This window comes from Dendrobates tinctorius, unplaced genomic scaffold (genome assembly GCF_039654945.1).
Source record: "Dendrobates tinctorius isolate UK_male_01 unplaced genomic scaffold, ASM3965494v1 ptg000114l, whole genome shotgun sequence".
In the NCBI taxonomy this organism is placed as follows: Eukaryota; Metazoa; Chordata; class Amphibia; order Anura; family Dendrobatidae; genus Dendrobates; species Dendrobates tinctorius.
Window position 1 is genome coordinate 9,639,701 of NW_027361782.1, and position 23,326 is coordinate 9,663,026.

A 23,326-nucleotide genomic window follows, 5' to 3' on the forward strand; every position below is an offset into this window, starting at 1 on the left:
GTATTTGGGCCCCTGTGCAGTATATATGGGCTCCTGGACAGTATTTGGGCCCCTGTGCAGTATATATGAGCTCCTGGACAGTATTTGGGCCCCTGTGCAGTATATATGAGCTCCTGGACAGTATTTGGACCCCTGTGCAGTATATATGGGCTCCTGGACAGTATTTGGGCCCCTGTGCAGTATATATGAGTTCCTGGACAGTACTTGGGCCCCTGTGCAGTATATATGAGATCCTGGACAGTATTTGGGCCCCTGTGCAGTATATATGAGTTCCTGGACAGTATTTGGGCCCCTATACAATATATATGGGCTCCTGGACATTATTTGGGCCCCTGTGCAGTATATATGAGCTCCTGGACAGTATTTGGGCCCCTGTGCAGTATATATGGGCTCCTGGACAGTATTTGGGCCACTGTGCAGTATATATGAGCTCCTGGACAGTATTTGGGCCCCTGTGCAGTATATATGAGCTCCAAGACAGCATTTGGGCCCATGTGCAGTATATATGGGCTCCTGGACAGTATTTGGGCCCCTGTGCAGTATATATGAGCTCCAGGACAGTATTTAGGCCCATGTGCAGTATATATGGGCTCCTGGACAGTACTTGGGCCCCTGTGCAGTATATATGAGCTCCAGGACAGTGTTTGGGCCCCTGTGCAGTATATATGAGTTCCTGGACAGTATTTGGGCCCTTGTGCAGTATATATGGGCTCCTGGACAGTATTTGGGCCTCTGGACAGTATATATGAGCTCCTGGACAGTATTTGGGCCCCTGTGCAGTATATATGGGCCCCTTCTATTTTGACTTTTACAAGGAATATATCAAATTGGATGTAAGTGTTTTACTTTTTCTTTTACTCAAATGAGAAAAAAATCAAAGACTAGCTATAAAATTAATTGTTTGACCTATAACATGCATGCCTGGAGTTAAGAGCACCTGTTGATTTTTTTTTTTTTTTTTTGGGGGGGCCCATTCAGACTTTTGCTATGGGGCCCCATGATTTCTATGTACGCCCCTGCAATGCCCCCTCATGGCCTTAATATACCTCCGTGTTCATCCTGGGGAGAACAAACGTCGACCCCTACCTGTAACACAATCCTGTACTGACCTTGATTTACCTCCTCTATTATACTCCACAGCTGCCCTCATTATTCTGCTGGTGCAGTCACTGTGTACATACATTACATTATTGATCCCGAGTTACATCCTGTATTATACCCCAGAGCTGCACTTACTATTCTGCTGGTGCAGTCACTGTGTACGTAAATTACATTACTGATCCTGTACTGATCCTAAATTACCTCTTGTATTAAATTCCAGAGCTGCACTCACTATTCTGCTGGTGCAGTTACTGTGTCCATACATTACATTTCAGATCCTGTACTGATCCTGAGATACATCCTGTATTATACTCCGGAGCTGCACTCACTATTCTGCTAGTGCAGTAACTGTGTACATACATTACATTAGTGATCCTGTACTGATCCTGAGATACATCCTGTATTATCCTCCAGAGCTGCACTCACTATTCTACTGGTGCAGTCACTGTGTACATACATAACATTACTGATCCTGAGTTACATCCTGTATTATATTCCAGAGCTGCACTCACTATTCTGCTGGTGCAGCCACTGTGTACATGCATTACTGATCCTGAGTTTACATCCTGTATTATACTCTAGAGGTACACTCACTATTCTGCTGGTGCAGTCACTGTGTACATATATTACATTACTGATCCTGAGTTACATCCTGTATTATACTTCAGAGCTGCACTCACTATTGTGCTGTTGCAGTCACTGTGTACATACATTACATTACTGATCCCGAGTAATATCCTGTATTATATTCCAGAGCTGCACTCACTATTCTGCTGGTGAAGTCACTGTGTATATACATTACTGATCCTGAGTTACATCCTGTATTATACTCCAGAGCTGCACTCACCATTCTGCTGGTGCAGTCACTGTGTACATCCATTACATTACTGATCCTGAGTTACATCCTGTATTATACCCCAGAGCTGCACTCACTATTCTGCTGGAGCAGTCACTGTGTACATACATTACATTACTGATCCTGAGTTACCTCCTGTATTATACTCCAGAGCTGCACTCACTATTCTGCTGGTGCAATCACTGTGTACATACATTACATTACTGATCCTGAGTTATATCCTGTGTTATATTCCAGAGCTGCACTCACTATTCTGCTGGTGCAGTCACTGTGTACATACATTACATTACTGATCCCGAGTAATATCCTGTATTGTACCCCAGAGCTGCACTCACTGTAGTGGTGCAGTCACTGTGTTATGTTAGGGATGACCTAGAGTACAATATTGCAGCACGTTGTAGGTAGAATGTACAAGATTTGTGGCAGAAATCACTATAAAAACTGGAGAACATTTCATGTGTCAGATTCTTTTGTGTTTCTGACATTTATACTCTCTACAATGGCTCTTACAGAGAACATGTCACCTGGTTAAAAGTGACCACTTTTCGCACTTATGTTATTTTTGCTTTTTACTTTTGCTCCTGAGACCTTTTTATTTCAGACTATTGTTACGGTCTTCACTAGGTGGTCATGGCTCACACTGTAATTATGCAGAGTAATCTGATGACACATCCGCAGAGAATCTTGGGAGCCGCAGCCCCTTAGTACTAAATATTAATTCTTCCCGTTTTCACTCCTGTTATTTTTTTATCATTTTTTGTATGAGTCACAATTATCGCATTATTTCTCACATGCTCAGGTTTTCAATGTTCATCTGAATATTTAAGGCTGATACTCAATCATTTTTAAATAAGCTTTGACAAAGAACAGTCATGTTCAAAACGCGTCACTTATTGTTTATCCTGCCTTGTACACCATTATGACTTTGATGGAATAAAGGTCACACCAGAAGCTGGAACGTTTCCTCTTTTTCTTTATCTAAACATAAAGGCCATGTTTCAGTGACCGTACAGTGTTTGTTTTTTGTTTAATAGGAAAATTCACACATTCTCACATCAGGACAGTGTGATGGCTAAGCAGAGACCTAACCTGCTGCAGGTACGCGGCGGGAGCACCATGCCTGGTGTCACATATTGGTCTGAAGTCTCCAGTAATGAGATGATGTAAGGATCCGGAATCTGCTCAGTGTGTTTAATGCCTAATACCAAATCTTTTGTTCTGTTCGTACAATTCTTGCATATCACAACACATTGATAACTTTCCTCTGATTTTGTTTTTCAGTCTCCGAACACTCAGTTCTGCTATGCACGAGACCCAAGTCATTGTAACAAGTACAATGGACACCACCATAAACACCAGAGGTGACTCGCGCAGTCGGTTGATACTTTTCTTATTTTTCTACTCATTTTTTGCTGTGTTCTTAATTAGTGGTTTGGAGAAGGTGTCATTAACGTCTCATTAAACTGGTGACTATTATTTAAATTGCCTTCTTCATTCCTTGAAGGAAAGTTCAGGATCCCTTTAGAATATTAAAGGGTTGTTCCTCAGGAAATTGAGTCACATCTTCCGCCTTGTGTGCACGTTTAGGGCACCACCTTCGTCAGGAGTAGCTGGGGGCCATAATTACTTTTCCCAGCTTAATTATTTTTGAAGCCACAGTCACTGGTAGGGTCTTGTGATATGAAAACCATTGTCTTGGAATTGCGTGAAGACACTGCCTCTGGTCTGCTATCACCTTCTTGGTGGGAAAGCCCACAATGTCACCCGGGGAAGGCCAAGACTCCAATTATTCCAGGCATTTTCTGCTAATTAAAGCATTCATGGTATTGTCCCTCTTGCCTCCACCCCTTCACTAATCCCACATGTCTTTTATTTGAGGTATATAAATTTGATAGTTTGTAGCCAAAGTCATTTTATACACTGAGTGTCATGAGTTGCATGCAATTATGCGAAAACTTGCAAAAATGGCACATACTGTGTTCTTTTCTATAAATAGTGACTGTAACTGGACAAGTTGTGAAGCTTGTTAAACACATTTCTCATCTGAACGCCACTTCATGCCTGATGCATAAATACAACATTACTTGTAGAAAAGGTTATTTTGTTCCACATTGTATCACAAAAATTTATCTCTTGAAAAGTATAAAAAGTATCTAAAATAAACAATAAATTGGGTGCACACCGCACACTCCTGTCCTCACTCTCCCGGCCATAATGTTTTAATCGCTACTGAATAAAGTATAGAACTTTTTAAGGATCGTTGTGTGCTATTCATTTTCTTTCTTCAATGGAATATGTATATATAGGCCTACACCTAAGGTCCATGTGTATATACAGCCCTCCACCCAAGGTCCACAAGTATATATAAACTTACAACCGAGGTCAAAATGTGTATATATGGGCCTAAACCCAAGGTGCATGAGTATATACAACCCTCCATCCGAGGTCCACAAGCATATATATGCCTACATCCAAAGTTCATGAGTATTTATAGGCCTACACCCAATGTTCACAAGCATATACAGAGGTGTAAAAAAAGTGGTTGCCCCTTCCTGATTTTCTATTCTTTTGAATGCTTGTCACATTTAAATGTTTCAGATCACCAAGCAAATTTAAATATTAGACAGAGATAACACAAGTAAACACAAAATGTAGTTTTTAAATGAAGATATTTATTATTAAGGGAAAAAAATGCAAACCTACAGGGTCCCGTGTGAAAAAGTCATTGCCCCCTCCCCCTAAAACATAAATTATCTGTGGCTTATCATATCTTTGGAAGCTGAGTTCACATTCCCTAGTCACATCCAGGCCTGATTACTGTCACACTTGTCCTCAATCAAGAAATCACTTAAATAGGACCTGCCTGACAAAGTGAAGTAGACCAAAAGATCATCAAAAGCTAGATATCATGCCACAATCCAAAGAAATTCTGAAACAATTCAGAAACAAAGTAATTGAGATCTATGAGTCTGCGAAAGGTTATAAAGCCATTGCTAAAGCTCTGGGACTCCAGAAAATCACAGTGAGAGCCATTATCCACAAATGGCGAAAACATGGAACAGAGGTGAGCCTCCCAGGTGTGGCTAACTGACCAAAATTACCTCAATAGCGCAGCGACGACTCATCCAAGAGGTCACAAAAGACCCCAAAACAATATCCAAAGAACTGCAGGCCTCACTTGCCTCAGTTAAGGTCAGTATTCATGACTTCACCATAAGAAAGAGACTGGGCAAAAATAGCCTGCATGGCAGCGTGCCAAGACGAAAACCACTGCTGAGCAATAAGAACATAAAGGCTTGTCTCAGTTTTGCCAGAAAACATCTTGATGATCCCCAAGACTTTTGGGAGAATACACTGTGGACTGATGAGACAAAGGTTGAATTTTTTGGAAGGTGTTTGTCCCATTACATCTGGCGTAGAAATAACACATCTTTTCAGAAAAGGAACATCATACCAACAGTAAAATATGGTGGTGGTAGTGTGATGGTCTGGGGCTGTTTTGCTGCTATAGGACCTGGAAGACTTACTGTGGTAAATGGAGCCATGAATTTTGCTATTTACAAAAAAGTCCTTAAGGAGGATGTACGTCCATCTATTCTTGACATCAAGCTGAAGGCTGCTTGGATTATGCAGCAGGACTATGATCCAAAACACACCAGCAACTCCACCTCTGAATGGCTTAAGTAAAACAAAATAAAGACTTTGGAATGGCCTAGTGAAAGTCCTAACAATAATTTGATTGAGATGCTGTGGCATGACCTTAAAAAGGCGGTTCATGCTCGAAAACCCCCAAATGTGGCTGAATTACAATACTTCTGCAAAGATGAGTGGCCAAAATTCCTCCAGAGCGTTGTAAAAGACTAATTGCCAGTTATTGAAAACACTTCATTGCAGTTGTTGCTGCTAAGTGCGGCCCAATCAATTATTAGGTTTAGGGGGGGTAGTCACACAGGGCCCTGTAGGTTTGGATTTCTTTTTCTCTTAATAATACAGACCTTCATTTATAAATTGCATTTTTTGATTACTTGTGTTATCTTTGTCTAATATTTACATTTGTTTGGTGATTGGAAACATTTAAGTGTGACGAATATGCAAAAGAATAGGAAATCAGAAAGGGGGGTAAACACTTTTTCATACCACTGTATAAGCATACACCCGATGTCAACGAGCATATATAGCCCTACACACGAGGTCCATGAGCGTATGTAGCCCTACACCCAAGGTCCACGAGCATATATAGCTCTACACCTGAAGTCAACGAGCATATATAGCCCTTCACCCAAGGTCCACAAGCATATATAGCTCTTCTTCCGTGGTCAAAGAGTACATATAGCCCTATACCCAAGGTCCACAAGCATATATAGCCCACATCCGAGGTCCAAAAATACATATAGCCGTACACCTGAGGTCCACGAGCATATGTGGCTCTACACTTGAAGTCCAAGAGTACATATAGCTCTACTGTACATATGAAGTCCACGAGCAAATATAGCCCTTCACCCAAAGTCCAAAGGCATATATAGCTCTACACCCGAGGTCAAAGAGTACATATACCCCTATACCCGAGGTCTACAAGCATATGTAGCCCACACCACACCTGAGGTCCACGATCATATATAGCCCTGCACCCGAGGTCAATGAAAAAATAAAGGTCTACATCCGAGGTCCACGAGCAAATATAGGTCTACACCCAAGCTCCACAAGCATATATAGTCCTACACCAGAGGTCGATATTAGTTATTTACATTTTCTGGGTTATAATGAAGTTTAATTAATTTATTTTTTGTTGTATTTAATAAGATTTAACTATTGTATTAAAATTGTATTACTAAATGAAAAAATATAATAGGAAATAAATTGCTATAGGGCCCTCAAAGATTTCGACTGCCCAAGGGCCTCCACAATGGGGACTGGCGCTGGTCCATTTCTCATTGCAGAAACCTAAGATATAATCAGACTGCAATTATTATTATTATTATTACCATTTAGGCCAATAAACATGTATTTACCCCATCGTGCTGTGTCACTATCAGTCACTGTTACCCTTACACGACATTATGCGATTACATGTTTTCTCTCACCCCTCCTTGTTTCCCGCGCTTCTGCTCTGACTTTCATGCCTCCCTGTAGCACACGGAGTTGCCTGCCTTGCATAAACATAGTTTGACCTTCTGAAATCCTACCTGGAGAGCACTTACAGTTTTATTGCATCATCTCGGCGGCTTGTCGAGGTTTCGCACCCTGTGGAGGAGTGTTGTTTTCTGCCTTTGTAGAGAGCAGCTCTGGGTCCGATCTTGAGTTCTCTCCTCAGCATCGCAGGTTATAAAACTGATCATAAACAGAAGATATACGCAAGTCATAAAAACATACTGCAGCCCGGGTATCACACGGTGGAGAGCGCGGCGAAACGGGACAGACGCCCAAATACCTTTGTCTCACATACTTGATTGTTCTTACACAGTGACTTGAAATTCTTGGCTCAAATGTAACCACTGGTAATATCAAATGTAACAAACAGTAATATCAAATGTAACAACTGGTAATGTCAAATGTAACAGCCGGTAATATAAAAAGTAACCTCTGGTAATATCAAATGTAACAGCTGGTAATATCAAATGTAACAGCTGGTAATATCAAATGCAACTGGTAATATCAAATGAAACAACCGGTAATATCAAATGTAACAATCAGTAATATCAAATGTAGCAACCAGTAATATTTTATGTAACAACCGGTAATATCAAATGTAACAACCGGTAATATTATATGTAACAACCAGTAATATCTAATGTAACAGCAATATCAGGGTTACTTGAGGGAAAAGAGCATCACAAGTAACATGCAAAGGCAATGAGGTCTATCACATGACTGTCGTGAGCACATGGAGATGGACCGTGACTTTCCGGACATCCCCTTACACCATTCTGCCCCTTGGTCCTGCTCTGTGCCCGTGTTTTGCTGTACTCTGAGTGTGAAAGCTGACTATCTTGGCTATGGCAGTAGAATAGACTGTTATGATTGGGTCACCGAGGAGTAAAGCAAGACCAAGCTAAGCCACAGAAAGCCAGAGAGGTTGGTAACTAAGCGGATTGCAGACCCCTGAACTTATCCACACAACTAGCAGTAGCCGTGGAGCATACCTACGATGATTCTATATGCCTCGATACAGCCGGAGAACTAAATAAGCCTAAAGCAAGAAAGGGCAAATCGCAGCACTTTACATTTCAGAGGGGACTTGTACAGACAATAGACATTACAGCATAACAATAATCACATAGATCATAACAGATACCAAGAGGAATGAAGGCCCTGCTCGCAAGCTTACAATCTATGAGGAAAAAAGGGAGACACGAAAGGTGGGTGGTAACAGTTGCCCTGATTGTATGGACCAGCCATAATGTTAAGTGTGTAACAGTACAGACGCAGAGGGCTAATGGATGCATAAAGCATGTGGGAACATGATGCGGGGAACCTGGTTATGATAAAAACTTTTTGCTGTGCCACACAGGGATAGATTAGGTTAATGTGTTGAGGCGGTAGGCCAGTCTGAATAAATGAGTTTTCAGGGCAAGCTTAAAATTGTGGGGATTGGGGACTAATCGTATTGACCTGGGAAGTGCATTCCAAAGAATTGGCACAGCACGTGTATAGTCTTGGAGACGGAAGTGGGAGGTTCTGATTATTGAGGATGCTAACCTCAGGTCATCAGCAGAATGGAGGGCGCGGGTAGGATGGTATACTGAAACAAGGGAGGAGATGTAGGGTGGTGCTGAGCCATGAAGAGCTTTGTGTGTGAGGGTAATAAGTTTGTACTGGATTCTGGAGTGGATGGGTAGCCAGTGTAATGACTGGCACAAGGTAGAGGCATCGGTGTAACGATTGGTGAGGAATATGATCCTGGCAGCAGCATTCAAGACAGATTGGAGGGGGGAGAGTTTGTTAAGAGGGAGACCGATTAGAAGAGAGTTACAACAGTCGAGACGAGAATGAATAAGAGAAACAGTAAGAGTTTTTGTGGAGTCAAAAGTAAGAAAAGGTTGAATTCTAGAAATCTGTTAATTAGATCAGCTCCATTACCTCCTGTAGCCACCAGAGGGAGGCCGGTAGAGAGAAATCTCGCGACCCCTCTGTCATTACAACCATCTCCACTACCTTCACCAGCAACCAGAGGTAGGCCAGAAAGTGAATTCATGCAAAACAAGCCACGGAGACACCATCATGTGTTTCTCAACGCAAGCAATGACTAGCCAGGTCTTTCCCTGGGAAGGAACAACCACGGGAAGGGAAGTCTCCAATGAAGGAAACCACCTAAGCCAAAACATGGTATCCATCCACAGACAGCTGTTTCGGGGTATTGCCCCTCATCAGTGTGGAGTAGGAAACTGGCTAGTAGGAGCAATGCCTAGTAAAAGACTGTGAAAAATGAGGATGAATGAACTCATGGAGATCAACATCCAACACTGCAGAGACACCATCACATGTTTCTCAACGCAGTGATTCAAGAGCAATGCCCCCATCCCTTATGGGAAATATGCAAAAACATGCAAAACAAGCCACGGAGACACCATCACGTGTTTCTCAACGCAAGCAATGACTAGCCAGGTCTTTCCCTGGGAAGGAACAACCACGGGAAGGGAAGTCTCCAATGAAGGAAACCACCTATGCCAAAACATGGTATCCATCCACAGACAGCTGTTTCGGGGTATTGCCCCTCATCAGTGTGGAGTAGGGAACTGGCTAGTAGGAGCAATGCTTAGTAAAAGACTGTGAAAAATGAGGATGAATGAACTCATGGAGATCAACATCCAACACTGCGGAGACACCATCACATGTTTCTCAACGCAGTGATTCTAGAGCAATGCCCCCATCCCTTATGGGAAATATGCAAAAACATGCAAAACAAGCCACGGAGACACCATCACGTGTTTCTCAACGCAAGCAATGACTAGCCAGGTCTTTCCCCGGGAAGGAACAACCACGGGAAGGGCAGTCTCCAATGAAGGAAACCACCTATGCCAAAACATGGTATCCATCCACAGACAGCTGTTTCGGGGTATTGCCCCTCATCAGTGTGGAGTAGGAAACTGGCTAGTAGGAGCAATGCCTAGTAAAAGACTTTTACTAGGCATTGCTCCTACTAGCCAGTTTCCTACTCCACACTGATGAGGGGCAATACCCCGAAACAGCTGTCTGTGGATGGATACCATGTTTTGGCATAGGTGGTTTCCTTCATTGGAGACTGCCCTTCCCGTGGTTGTTCCTTCCCGGGGAAAGACTTGGCTAGTCATTGCTTGCGTTGAGAAGCACGTGATGGTGTCTCCGTGGCTTGTTTTGCATGTTTTTGCATATTTCCCATAAGGGATGGGGGCATTGCTCTAGAATCACTGCGTTGAGAAACATGTGATAGTGTCTCCGCAGTGTTGTATGTTGATATCCATGAGTTCATTCATCCTCATTTTTCACAGAAAGTGAATTCACAACATAGACCTTACAGTTTTGTCTATTCACTCATTAGATTAACCCCTTCCTGACATCCGACGTACTATCCCGTCCACGGTACCCGGGCCCGTATGACCGTGGACGGGATAGTACGTCTACCGCGATCAGCGGCGCCCACGTGGTGAGCGCCGCTGATCGCGGCCGGGTGTCAGCTGATTATCACAGCTGACACCCGGCACTATGTGTCAGGGGCGGTCACGGACCGCCCCCGACACGTTGACCCCTTGCACACCGCGATCAAACATGATCGTGGTGTACCGGGAGTTAAAGGGAAGCATCGGCAGGGAGGGGGCTCCCTCCGTGCTTCCCTGAGCCCCCCACGGCAGCGCAATGTGCAGCGCTGCTGCGGGGGGCTCCTATCCTCCAGGCCCCCGAATCCAAGATGGCGACGGGGGCCTTCGGGGACCAGAGGAAGCTGGCTTCCTCAGTGCCTGCAAAGCGCAGGCAAGAGGAAGTCTGCTTCAATGCCTGTGACAGATTGCTGATCTGTCACAGTGATCTGTGATGTGACAGATCAGCGATCTGTCACAGGACAGTGATGTCCCACCTGGGACTATGTAATAAAGTAAAAAAAAAATAAAAAAAATGTAAAAATAAATTTAAAAAAATCGCCAAATAAATTAGTAAAAAAAAAAAAAAATATTCCCCAATAAATTCATTTTTTGAAAATAATAATAAAAAAACCCAATAAAAGTACACATATTAGGTATCGCCGCGTCCATAATGACCCGCCCTATAAAACTGTCCCATTAGTTAACCCGTTTAGCTAACCCCTTAAAAAATAAAAATAAAAAACGAAGCAAAAAATAATGATTTATTATCATACTGCCAAACAAAAAGTGTAATAACGCGCGATCAAAAAGACGCATATAAATATCCATGGTACCGCTGAAAACGTCATCTTGTCCCGCAAAAAACGAGCCACCACACAGCATCATCAGCGAAAAAATAAAAAAGTTATAGCTCACAGAATAAAGCGATGCAAAAATAATTATTTTTTATATAAAATAGTTTTCATTGCATAAAACCGACAAAAACATAAAAAAAGACCTAAATGAGGTATCGCTGTAACCGTACTGACCCGAAGAATAAAACCGCTTTATCAATTTTACCGCACGCGGAACGGTGTAAACGCACCCCCCCCAAAAGAAATTCATGAAACGCTGGTTTTTGTTCATTCTGCGTCCCAAAAATAGGAATAAAAAGCGATCAAAAAATGTCACGTGCCCGAAAATGGTACCAATAAAAACGTCAACTCGTCCCACAAAAAATAAGACCTCACATGACTCAGTGGGTCAAACTACGGAAAAATTATAGCTCTCAAAATGTGGTGATGCAAAAACTATTTTACAATAAAAAGCGTCTTTTAGCGTGTGACAGCCGCCAAACATAAAAACCGCCATAAATAGTAAGTCAAACCCCCCGTTATCACCCCCTTAGTTAGGGAAAAATAATAAAACTAAAAAAAAAGTATTTATCTCCATTTTCCCGTTAGGGTAAGGCTGTGTGCACACGCTGCGGATTAGGTGCGGATTCATCCGCGCGGATTTTGTAAAATCCGCAGGTGAAACCGCAGGTCAAAAGACCTGCGGTTTTACCTGCAGATTGCTCTGCGGTTTTGTCCTGCGGTTTTTCATCTCCTCATTAGAGGAGATGGCAAACCGCAGGAGAATCCGCAGAAAGAATTGACATGTCAATTCTTTCTGCGGATTGAAAACCGCAGATAATCCGCGCGGAAAATTCCGCACCGTCTGCACTGCGGTTTTTGATTCCCATAGGGAATCATTGTACTGGGGTCCGCAGCAGCCAAAACCACTGCGGAACCGCAGTAAAATCCACAGCGTGTGCACACAGCCTTAGGGTTAGGGCTAGAGTTAGGGCTAGGGTTAGGGCTAGGGTTAGGGCTAGGGTTAGGGTTAGGGTTAGGGCTAGGGTTAGGGCTAGGGCTAGGGTTAGGGCTAGGGTTAGGGCTCAGATTAGGGTTAGGGGTGTGTTGGGGTTAGGGTTGGAGTTATAATTGGGGGTTTCCACTGTTTGGGCACATCAGGGGCTCTCCAAATGCAACATGGCGTCTGATCTCAATTCCAGCCAATTCTGAGTTGAAAAAGTCAAATGGTGCTCCTTCCCTTCCAAGCTCTGCCATGCGCCCAAACAGTGTTTTACCCCCACATGTAGGGTATCAACCTACTCAGGACAAATTGCAAAACAATTTTTGGGGTCCAATTTCTCCTGTTACCCTTAGGAAAATAAAAAATTGGGGGCAAAAATATCATTTTTGTGGAAAAAAATGATTTTTTTATTTTCACGTCCGAGTGTTATAAACTTCTGTGAAGCACTTGGGGGTTCAAAGTGCTCACCACACATCTAGATAAGTTCCGTGGGGGGTCTAGTGTCCAAAATGGGGTCAGTTGTGGGGAGTTTCAATAGTTTAGGTACATCAGGGGCTCTCCAAACGCACATGACACCCGCAGACCATTCCATCAAAGTCTGCATTCCAAAACGTCACTGCTTCCCTTCCGAGCCTCGACGTGTGTCTATACAGTAGTTTTCTCCCACATATGGGGTGTCAGCGTACTCAGGCCAAATTGGACAACAACTTTTGGGGTCCAATTTCTCCTGTTACCCTTGGGAAAATGAAAAAATTGGGGACTAATTGATCATGTTTCTGGAAAAAATACCATTTTTTTATTTTCATGCCCTGGCATTATAAACTTCTGTGAAGCCCTTGGGGGTTCAAAGTGCTCACCTCACATCTAGATAAGTTCCTTAGTGGGTCTAGTTTTCAAAATGGGGTCATTTGTGGGGGGTTTCCACTGTTTAGGTACATTAGGGGCTCTCCAAAGGCAACATGACACTCGCAGACCATTCCATCAAAGTCTGCATACCAAAACGTCACTACTTCCCTTCCGAGCCCCGACGTGTGCCCATACAGTAGTTTTCACCCACATATGGGGTATCAGCATACTCAGGACAAATTGGACAACAACTTTTGGGGTTCAATTTCTCCTGGTACCCTTGGGAAAATAAAAAAATGGTGACTAAAAGATCATGTTTGTGGAAAAAATACGAATTTTTTATTTTCTCGCCCGGGCGTTATAAACTTCTGTGAAGCACTGGGGGGTTCAAAGTGCTCACCACACATCTAGATAAGTTCCTTGGGGGGTCTAGTTTACAAAATGGTGTCATTTGTGGGGGGTTTCCACTGTTTAGGTACATTAGGGGCTCTCCAAAGGCAACATGACACCCGCAGACCATTCCATCAAAGTCTGCATTCCAAAACGTCACTACTTCCCTTCCGAGCCCCGACGTGTGCCCATACAGTAGTTTTCTCCCACATATGGGGTATCAGCATACTCAGGACAAATTGGACAACAACTTTTGGGGTCCAATTTCTCCTGGTACCCTTTGGAAAATAAAAAAATGGTGACTAAAAGATCATGTTTGTGGAAAAAATACGAATTATTTATTTTCACGCCCGGGCATTATAAACTTCTGTGAAGCACTGGGGGGGTCAAAGTGCTCACCACACATCTAGATAAGTTCCTTAGGGGGTCTAGTTTCCAAAATGGTGTCATTTGTGGGGGGTTTCCACTGTTTTGGTACATCAGGAGTTTTCCAAACGCGACATGGTGTCCGATCTCAATTCCAGCCAAAAACGTCAAATGGCGCTGCTTCCCTTCCGAGCTCTGCCATGCGCCCAAATAGTGGTTTACCCCCACATGTGGGGTATCAGCGTACTCAGGACAAATTGCACAATAACTTTTAGGGTCCTGTTACCCTTGGAAAAATAAGAATTGAGGGTGAAAAGATCATTTTTGTGGAAAAAATATGATTTTTTAATTGTATGGCTTTATGTTATAAACTTCTGTGAAGCCCATGGGAGTTCAAAGTTCTCACCACACATCTAGATAAGTTCCTTAGGGGGTCTAGTTTCCAAAATGGTGTCATTTGTGGGGGATTTCCTCTGTTTTGGTACATCAGGGGTTTTCCAAACGCGACATGGTGTCCGATCTCAATTCCAGCCAAAAACGTCAAATGGCGCTGCTTCCCTTCCGAGCTCTGCCATGCACCCAAATAGTGGTTTACCCCCACATGTGGGGTATCAGCGTACTCAGGACAAATTGCACAATAACTTTTAGGGTCCTGTTACCCTTGGGAAAATAAAAATTGGGGTGAAAAGATCATTTTTGTGGAAAAAATATGATTTTTTAATTGTACCGCTGTACGTTATAAACTTCTGTAAAGCCCTTGTGGGTTCAAAGTTCTCACCACATATCTAGATAAGTTCCTTGGGGGGTCTAGTTTCCAAAATGGGGTCACTTGTAGGGGGTTTCCACTGTTTAGGTACATCAGGGACTCTCCAAACGTGACATGGCGTCCGATCTGAATTCCAGCCAATTTTGCATTGAAAAAGTCAAACGGCGCTCCTTCCATTCTGAGCTCTGCCATGCGCCGAAACAGTCGTTCCCCCCCACAAATCAGGTATCAGCGTACTCAGGGCAAATTGCACAATAACTTTTGCAGTCCAATTTCTCCTGTTACCCTTGGTAAAATAAAAAAAATTGAACCTGAAGTATTTTTTTTGTGAAAAAAAGTTAAGATGTTCATTTCTTTTTAAATATTCAAAAAAATTCCTGTGACGCACCTAATGGGTTAATAAACTTCTTGAATGTGGTTTTGAGCACCTTAAGGGGTTCAGTTTTTAGAATGGTGTCACTTTTGGGTATTTTCTATCATATAGACCCCTCAAAGTGGCTTCAAATGTGATGTGGTCCTAAAAATAAAATGGTGTTGTAAAAATGAGAAATCGCTGGTCAACTTTTAACCCTTATAACTTCCTAACAAAAAAAAATTTTGGTTCCAAAATTGTGCTGATGTAAAGTAAACATGTGGGAAATGTTACTTATCAAGTTTTTTGAGTGCCGTATCTCTGTGATTTAAGGGCATAAAAATTCAAAGTTGGAAAATTGCGGAATTTTCAAAATTTTTGCCAAATTTCCATTTTTTTCACAAATAAACGCAAGTTATTTGAATGAAATTTTACCACTAACATGAAGTACAATATGTCACGAGAAAACAAAGTCAGAATCACCGGGATCAATGGAAGCGTTCCAGAGTTATGACCTCATAAAGGTACAGTGGTCAGAATTGTAAAAATTGGCCCGGTCATGAACGTGCAAACCACCCTTGGGGGTGAAGGGGTTAAATTAGTTCAGATTAGGTTGAAGAGAAAATTAGCACCATTATTACTGAGGGGCACAACATTAGAAGTGAGGGGCACAAAGGAAAAAGAAAAACTATTTCTGAATCAGAAGAGTAGCAGCAATTGGAAGGAGTACTTAGTTTACATAAGGAAAAAAGTGAAAATTCCTTTTTATATGGTCACTGAACTTTCTGACAACTTGGTCTCTTCATTGTGAGTGTGATAAATAAACAATCTTCAAATCAAATAATAATAAATTATGTTCTTCCTTTTTATGTAGCTTAATACATAATCCTCTATCAGGAAAATATGAATTATTTCCTATTATCTTACACATATAGAGCTGCCGGTTACTCCTCCCCCCATTTGGTTCGTGTAACACTAAGCTCCACATGCAGTCACACAGCTGCAAGCCCCCTCAGTCTGCCTCTGTGAAATTGTATTCAGTTCCCCCCTCCCTTCAGCAAATGGTCACTTTATTGCTCTGGCTGAGTTAAGTATGGGTTTTTTCCCTCCAAAAAGTTCCTTTGTCTAGCAGGCATGATATTCCAGGTCAAATTTTATAACACACAATAATCCTAGAGACAGGAAAAATATCAGGATGATTGGCGAGAAGCATGCCAATGTTTTGCAGCCTTTAGGGCCATCAGAAACCTGGGAAATGAGTTTCTACCCCCCCCGTAACATGCAGACATGCCGTGTTTGGTCTCAAAAGAAAGGTAAATTCACGGGGAAAAATATAATGCCCCTATCGTCATCATGTGAGCGTCCCAGACAAAGATTTGAAAATAAAAGTCTTTTGATATTCTCCCAAAAAGAGGTGTACCCCCTTGAAAACAGCCCACCAGTGAGGTCAGCAAGGGAGGAGTTTCTAGGTTTATGGGCAAAGCATAAAACTGAAAGGCCCATTCTGGGAGGCATCAGACACCAGAGAGTCAGCTAGACAAAAAGCTGTGCTGCTGACCCATTGCTTTGGGATGGATCTCCTCCCCTTTATCAACATGTCATACCTGTGACTGAGAGAGTAATTTTTATATTTTAATCCCTTTTATTTCTGTTTGTGCATATTGTATTTTGTCTCTCTTTTGTAATATCTTTCTGTATTTTTGTAAACACTGCTGATATTTTCTGGAGTAAACTTATAAATTTACTAGTTTTGTTCTTTTTGCACTATGATCGAACCGACACGTACTCCACGCAAAATCCCACTACCATGGGTGGGTTCCTGACCCGATATAGGCTTTGGTATCAAACGAGGGACTGGTGGCAGCGTAGCGTACTGGTGTTATGGGGAACCATGGCAGTGACAGATTGGAGGTTTATGTGTGTATAGCCGGCCTGGGACTGGTGATTAACATACCACCGTCACTGCATTGTGTCTGATAAGCAGTACATGACAAGGCGGCATTTCCGGGGACTACCTATCCTAGGTGCAGATCCCTGACTGACCTGAGGGTAAGGGGGTGCCAGAGAGCTGCAAGTTCCTAACCAGAACTGAAAGTGGAAGCAAAAAATCGGGTTACCCTGACACCCCAGATTCCACATAAAATTGTGCTTATTGCTTGATGCTTTGCAGATTTGACTTCACAGCTATAACTTGCACATAAATTGCAAAGGATGACTCCTAGCTTATGCTCTAGTCACACCCAAATCTGCATTCATGTTTCTGTTTGTTGCCTGCATGCTCTGCTACATTGCCTTGTGATCATACATGGTGGATATCAGCTGTAGGATGGAGTTCTAATGTAGAGAAAGGCACCGGCAATGGCTTCCAGTAATGATAAAAACAATAGCAAAAAGCTAAAAACATGTGGACAAGACAGGAATAACATGTACAAAATGTTACTTTATCATGAAAGTTACTCCTCTCTGTGGAGATTCTGTAGAAAGGAAGAGTTTAGAGCAAGCATCCATGGGAAAAAAATATGCCAAATTCTTCTGTCAATGACATAAACCCATCTCTATACTGCCACCTGGTGGTGACTTCCCGGTAAGTCTTTCTAATGGAGGGAAGCCATGGCACAGCGTTTCCCTTCATGTTAATGGAGCTTATTTTCCTAACAGAAGTGATACTGAGAAGTAGCACACATGCAGCATGATGCAAGAAGGGTTAACAATGTATTTTTCCCTTTTATGTGCCATAGTGCTTTCCCTTAATTACGGCCATTATATGCTGCTGCTGGAGATGGAGCCTGTAATCACCCGTAATCTGTACACGGCGGTATTAAGGTATGAGATGCACCTAACGTTCAGTGCTGTCTGGATTCTCCGCACATTGCTGGCATGTTCTACCGAATCCAGGAGATAACCCCGGCTAGCCGACGGGCTCCCACCGGACTATTTTGCAATTTTTACAATATCATTTCCTCTTGTTTGGGTCTGCTGGAGAGTGGGAGGCTAATTACATCGGAGTCTTTTCTTATTTCAGACAGAAAATCTTGGAATCTGTTATCATCCAAATTTATGTCTCGGAGGAACACTCCGGAGTGAGCAAAGGAAGACAATGCTTAAAGCGACGGCGCTACGCGGACAGGAGGTTAATCAGAAAGTTGTGGGCTCCTCCCATTGTTGGCATCTCACAGTTCCTACATTTTACTTTTATTGTGTTTTTCTATTATCCGAGATTATTGGCAAATCAGTCAGTAAAGAATAGAGGAAGGTAAATGATTTGTCTGCCTAGTAGGAAAGTGTAACAGAGGTCCCTCAGCTTTTACCCCAGGCAGATAGAACATGACCCTTGTGGTCCGGATGTCCCAGCTCAGCTGTACATTACTGAAACACTGGTGGACCCGCTGTGCTATGGTACGGGCTTACCTTGAAGGGGCGTAACTAAGTGACTACTGGGTGTTCATTAGGGCCTCGGATGGTGAGGATAGGCATCACTGCTAGTAGTTACCAGCTACCATTGTAGTATCCCACAAAGTAGCCATTTCTATGGGATACCGGATACATAGTGGGCTTTCATATACCGTTAGTGTAATACTGTACCTTAGTTTCCCGCTGTTTGTAAATAATAATTTGCCCCATTACCTTCACTAAAAAGACTTCTGCTTTAAATTCTTACGTCTGCTTCATGACTGGGGTTCAAATGCACCAACTACTGCCACCATCATCATCTTATGCCTAGAGGCGGTTACTGTGCAAACATTGTATTTTGGAGTTTCCTGTGTGTATGTAATTTGAGAAGGAAAGACTTCTCCTGACAAAAGGCTTGGCCACCGTAAGATACATCATACCCTGTCAGGAGTATAACCCTCATTCATACACCACATGAGAGCGCCACAAGAATTTGGCGTCACGAACAGGATGAATCCTCTGTGCCTTATATTTTTTGAAGACTGGGTAAATAAACATTGTTGATATTGAGGGAAGTTGAAGAGAAAATTTCCTCAGAAACTGTAAGTCTTTACTGCTGTAAATAATTTGTACTACACCACAGCTGTTTTTGGACTGGACACCTTCCATTGGCTGCTTTATTGAGAACTGTGATCTGATTTGACTGAAATACCCTGTGATTTAAACTGTGCTTTTCTTAGTTGTTACACAGATATTTTGTATATAAAGTCAGTGCCCTGCAGACATAAGCAACTGAAGTTTAAAATTTCTCCGCTGTACCTTACAAAAAAAATGGGAGAGACATACTGCCACCGGAAAGATAAGAGGAATTACTGCATTATACATACAGTGTTATAAACATGTCTTCAGAAGAGGAGAGTATAGTGACTAGTCCATCCACTCCTATGGCTCCAGCAATGTCATTAACAATGCTTTATTATTTTAGGGCACCCTGGCTCCCTAGCTACAGTGAAGATCCTCACACATTAAAAGACTTTAAAGAGAAAATGCAGGCAATGTTCAGACAGTACCTAGTGAGCCCTGCACAAAAAAAGGAGATATTGATTGGTCATTTAGGGGGCGCTGCACTAAGGGAAGTTAAGTCTTGGCCTCCCAGTATAAAGAACACTCCTGAGCAGATACTAGACAGGTTAGGTTATATTTGAAACCAAAACCATGTCAAGAGTTAAAGATGAGATTCTTCGGGAAAAGACAACAGTCCCATGAATCTTTAAGACATTTTGCCCTCAGCTTATAAGAAGCCTGGTATGCCCTTAATCAAGCTGATCCTGCTTAAGCTGTTAATGCTGATAAAATTTTAAAGGAACGACTTATTGAAGGAGTAATGTCTGATACTACCAGTTCACAATTGAGAATGCTGGCACTACAACACCCTGATAGTAATTTTCTAGATTTTAAAGAATCTGTCATAAAATATTGAGTCCAAGAGATAAAGGATTGAACGACCAAGAAAGTGCTGTGTTTGTCCCTGCCAAACCTGTTGTTGTTCTGTTTGCTCCCCAACATGTAGAAGGCTCTACTGAAGAGAGACGTAATCAGATTGCGGAATTAACCAAAAGTCTTGCACTTCTATGCCAAGAAGCAAAGGAGTTGAAGCATCCAGCCCCCAGTCAAGAAAACCATCCTCGTTTTATGCAGAATGTGCCAACCTACAGTCCTAGAGACAACTACTACTGGACAGGTAGGAAACCTACCAACAGATTTGATTCCTTAGGTCGACAGATTTGCTGCAGATGCAACCGTAGTGGTCACATAGAAAGGAAATGTCGGTCTTTAAACTGAAGTTTCCTGAGGCCAAGGGCCGACCCTCAAGAGAACAATGCCTAGGTCCAGATGACCCTGACAGGCGCCAAATATATCAGCTATCGCCCCATCATTTCATTCACAATAGATGGTTTTCCTTTGCCAACACTACTAGACACTGGATCAAAGGTCACCACAATGCAACTACCACAATATAAACGTTACTGGAAAACAGACCAGCTAGCTAAAATTACTTTGGCTAACCTCAACATTATTGCTAGTAACGGACAACCTGTTCCTCAAGTAGGCTACTGGACAGCTACTTTTAAAATTGGCAAAACTGAACTACCTGAACAAGGCCTTATTGTAGTCGATGCGGGAGAAGATGAATTCCCCCCTGTAGTTTTAGGGATGAATGTACTACAAAATTGTTTTGACTAACTGATTGAAGGCATGACTTGCACTCTTAGTGCCGCATCCCACATGAAGAAGAGAACCATTCAGAAGAGACTCCACATTCTCATTAGTCATCAGAAATTCACTAATTCAAGAAGGGAGATCGGCCCTGCCAGGACAATGGACTCCAGGCCTGAAATCCTGAAACCACTTACAGAAACTATGGTGTGGTGCAAAACCTAGATGGGTATAAAAGGGTCAGGACTATGAAGTTCTTTTAGAACCAAATGAACACAAAGATGATACAGTCATTATAGCTGCAAGAAGTTTGGCTACTCACGGTCGAGTACCCGTACGTCTCTTAAATTGCAGGGACCAAACTGTGACCCTGCATAAATATACAACGGTAGCAAAACTGAGTAGACTCAATTTTCAGGATATCCTTCAAGAATCCCAATGCTCTGTCCAAGTGAAACCTTCCCCAAGTGCAGAAGTTGAAAAGGAGTGGTGGCACAAACTCGACATAGGCACTGAAAAGACCCCCCTTGAGCAAAAAAGATGGAGTACTTAGAGTTGCCAACGAATATCAGCACATATTCAAGCAAGTTTGCCTTTGACTTCTGGAGAGTCTGTACAATCGAGCACCCCATTCCCACTGGTTCCCATCCTCCAATCAAAGAAAAGTACAGACCTATTGTGACAACAGCGGCCGTGGCCGCCGCCCCACGGGCACCGGCTCCCCCCGCAGCTCTCACTTACCCGGCGGCGCGCGCTCCCTCCTCCCTCCTGTTCATGCGCGTCTTCTCTTCCTGGCCTCCGGGCAGCTCCCTGCCTGCACATGCACACTAGGGCACGGGCGCACGCCTGTCGTGATGTTTAACCCTGCAGTGGGTGGCGGCTGATTAGCGGTTAGCCAATCGCCTGCCAGCAGGGGATATATCAGGCGTCTCCCATAAGGGGAGGACGCCTGGTTATTGTGTGAAGTCCTTGCACTAATTTGGCCGCCTATAGGGTCCTATAGGTTCTCCCTCTGTCGTATACTTGTCCCAGCCTTTCCGTCTCTGCCTCTGCCTGTTCTCCCTGTCTTCCCTCCGTCCTGCCTGGTCCGTGTTTCCTAGTCTTTGGTTCTGATCCGCTCCTTGTGTCTGGCACTTTCCCTGTCCAGTTCCCTTGCCTGCCGTCTATCTGTCTTCCTCATATCCTCTGGTACTGGTTGCTTTGTATATCACCTTGTCCCGTACTTTGGTCCCGGTGCGGCATTTCAGCCCTGCCTGTGGTCTCTCCGGTCCTTCGAGCCGCCCCTCTTGGTTCCAGCTGTCGCGGTGTCTGATCTCCCGCGGGCCTGCCCCAAACGGTCCCTGTATAGGGGTCGGTTCCACCTGGTGCGCTTGCCCTGGGGACCTCAGGTCCGCGACCCAGTGGGTCCACTCTCGGACGCTGCTGAAACCCCTGAAGCATCACTGTATAACCAGGCCATGGACCCCACTGAAGCCGCGGCCGCTACGCAAAAGGAGTTACTTTTCCTGCGGGAAAACCAGACCCGGATAATGTCCTTCATGAAGTCCATGGACACCCGGCTATCCGCCCTTCAAACCACCGATCCAGGGCATGCTCCCATGTTAGCCGGCCTCCAGCAGGAGCTTGCGCAGCAGCACGACGCCCAGTCCCACATCTTAAATTACATGGCATCCGTCGATGACCGTCTACTTTCCCTACAGTCCTCGGCGGCAGCCTCTGTCCAACCCCAGGATCCAGCATCACCCACCACCTCGCCTGGGACAGCCCCCCAGGTATAGCGGGGATCCCAAGCTATGCCGGGGCTTCTTGAACCAGTGCAGACTGCACTTTGAGCTGTTACCCCAGCAATACCCCTCCGACCGTGCCAAGGTGGCGTTCATCGTGTCCCACCTTGAGGGAGAGGCTTTGGCCTGGGTGAATCCTTTGTGAGAGAGGGATGATCCTGTGGTCTCTAGTATTCAGAATTTTCTAGACATGTTCAGCAAGGTATTTGACGAGCCCGTGCGGTTGGCTTCTACTACTGAGGCTCTGTTTAACCTCCGTCAGGGTTCGCTCACCGTGGGGCAGTATGCCATCCGCTTCCGGACACTGTCTTCGGAACTTGGGTGGAATAATGAGGCCCTGGGGGGGCGTGGCTATGGCAGCGACGGAGTAGGACGCATGCGGTGGAAGCTCCTGCCATCCTGATAAAAATCCGGTCGGCAGACTCTTGACCTCGCGCTACACTTTCTGACCCCTCTGGACTCGGGGTCGCTCCTGGACCCCCGCGGGAGAGCGGGGCTGGACTTTTGCGAGCCGGCGGCTCTGGAAACCTGGGTGGCTGACGGGGCCTGCAGGGAGCGGCGGCGATCTAGGAGGCGCGCGCTGTGCTGAAGAGAGACGCGGCGCCGAGCTTCATCGCTGCAGCGCTGAGGGAGCAGGACGGTGAGCTGAAAATTTAACTATTTGTGAGGGACAAGCGGTGTGAGCCCTGAAAAATTGGGCCCCGCGTCCCCCTCCTTACCATATTGCCTGCCCTGCGCCATAACTATTGGGGCCTGGATCCCTCCCTGGCTGTGGCCCCTGTGAGAGTCACTCCCTGGGCTGTGGGGGCCCTTGCTTGCCGCCTGGGGCTGAGCATTGCCTCCTTGTGAGACGCTGCGGGTCTGTGCTGT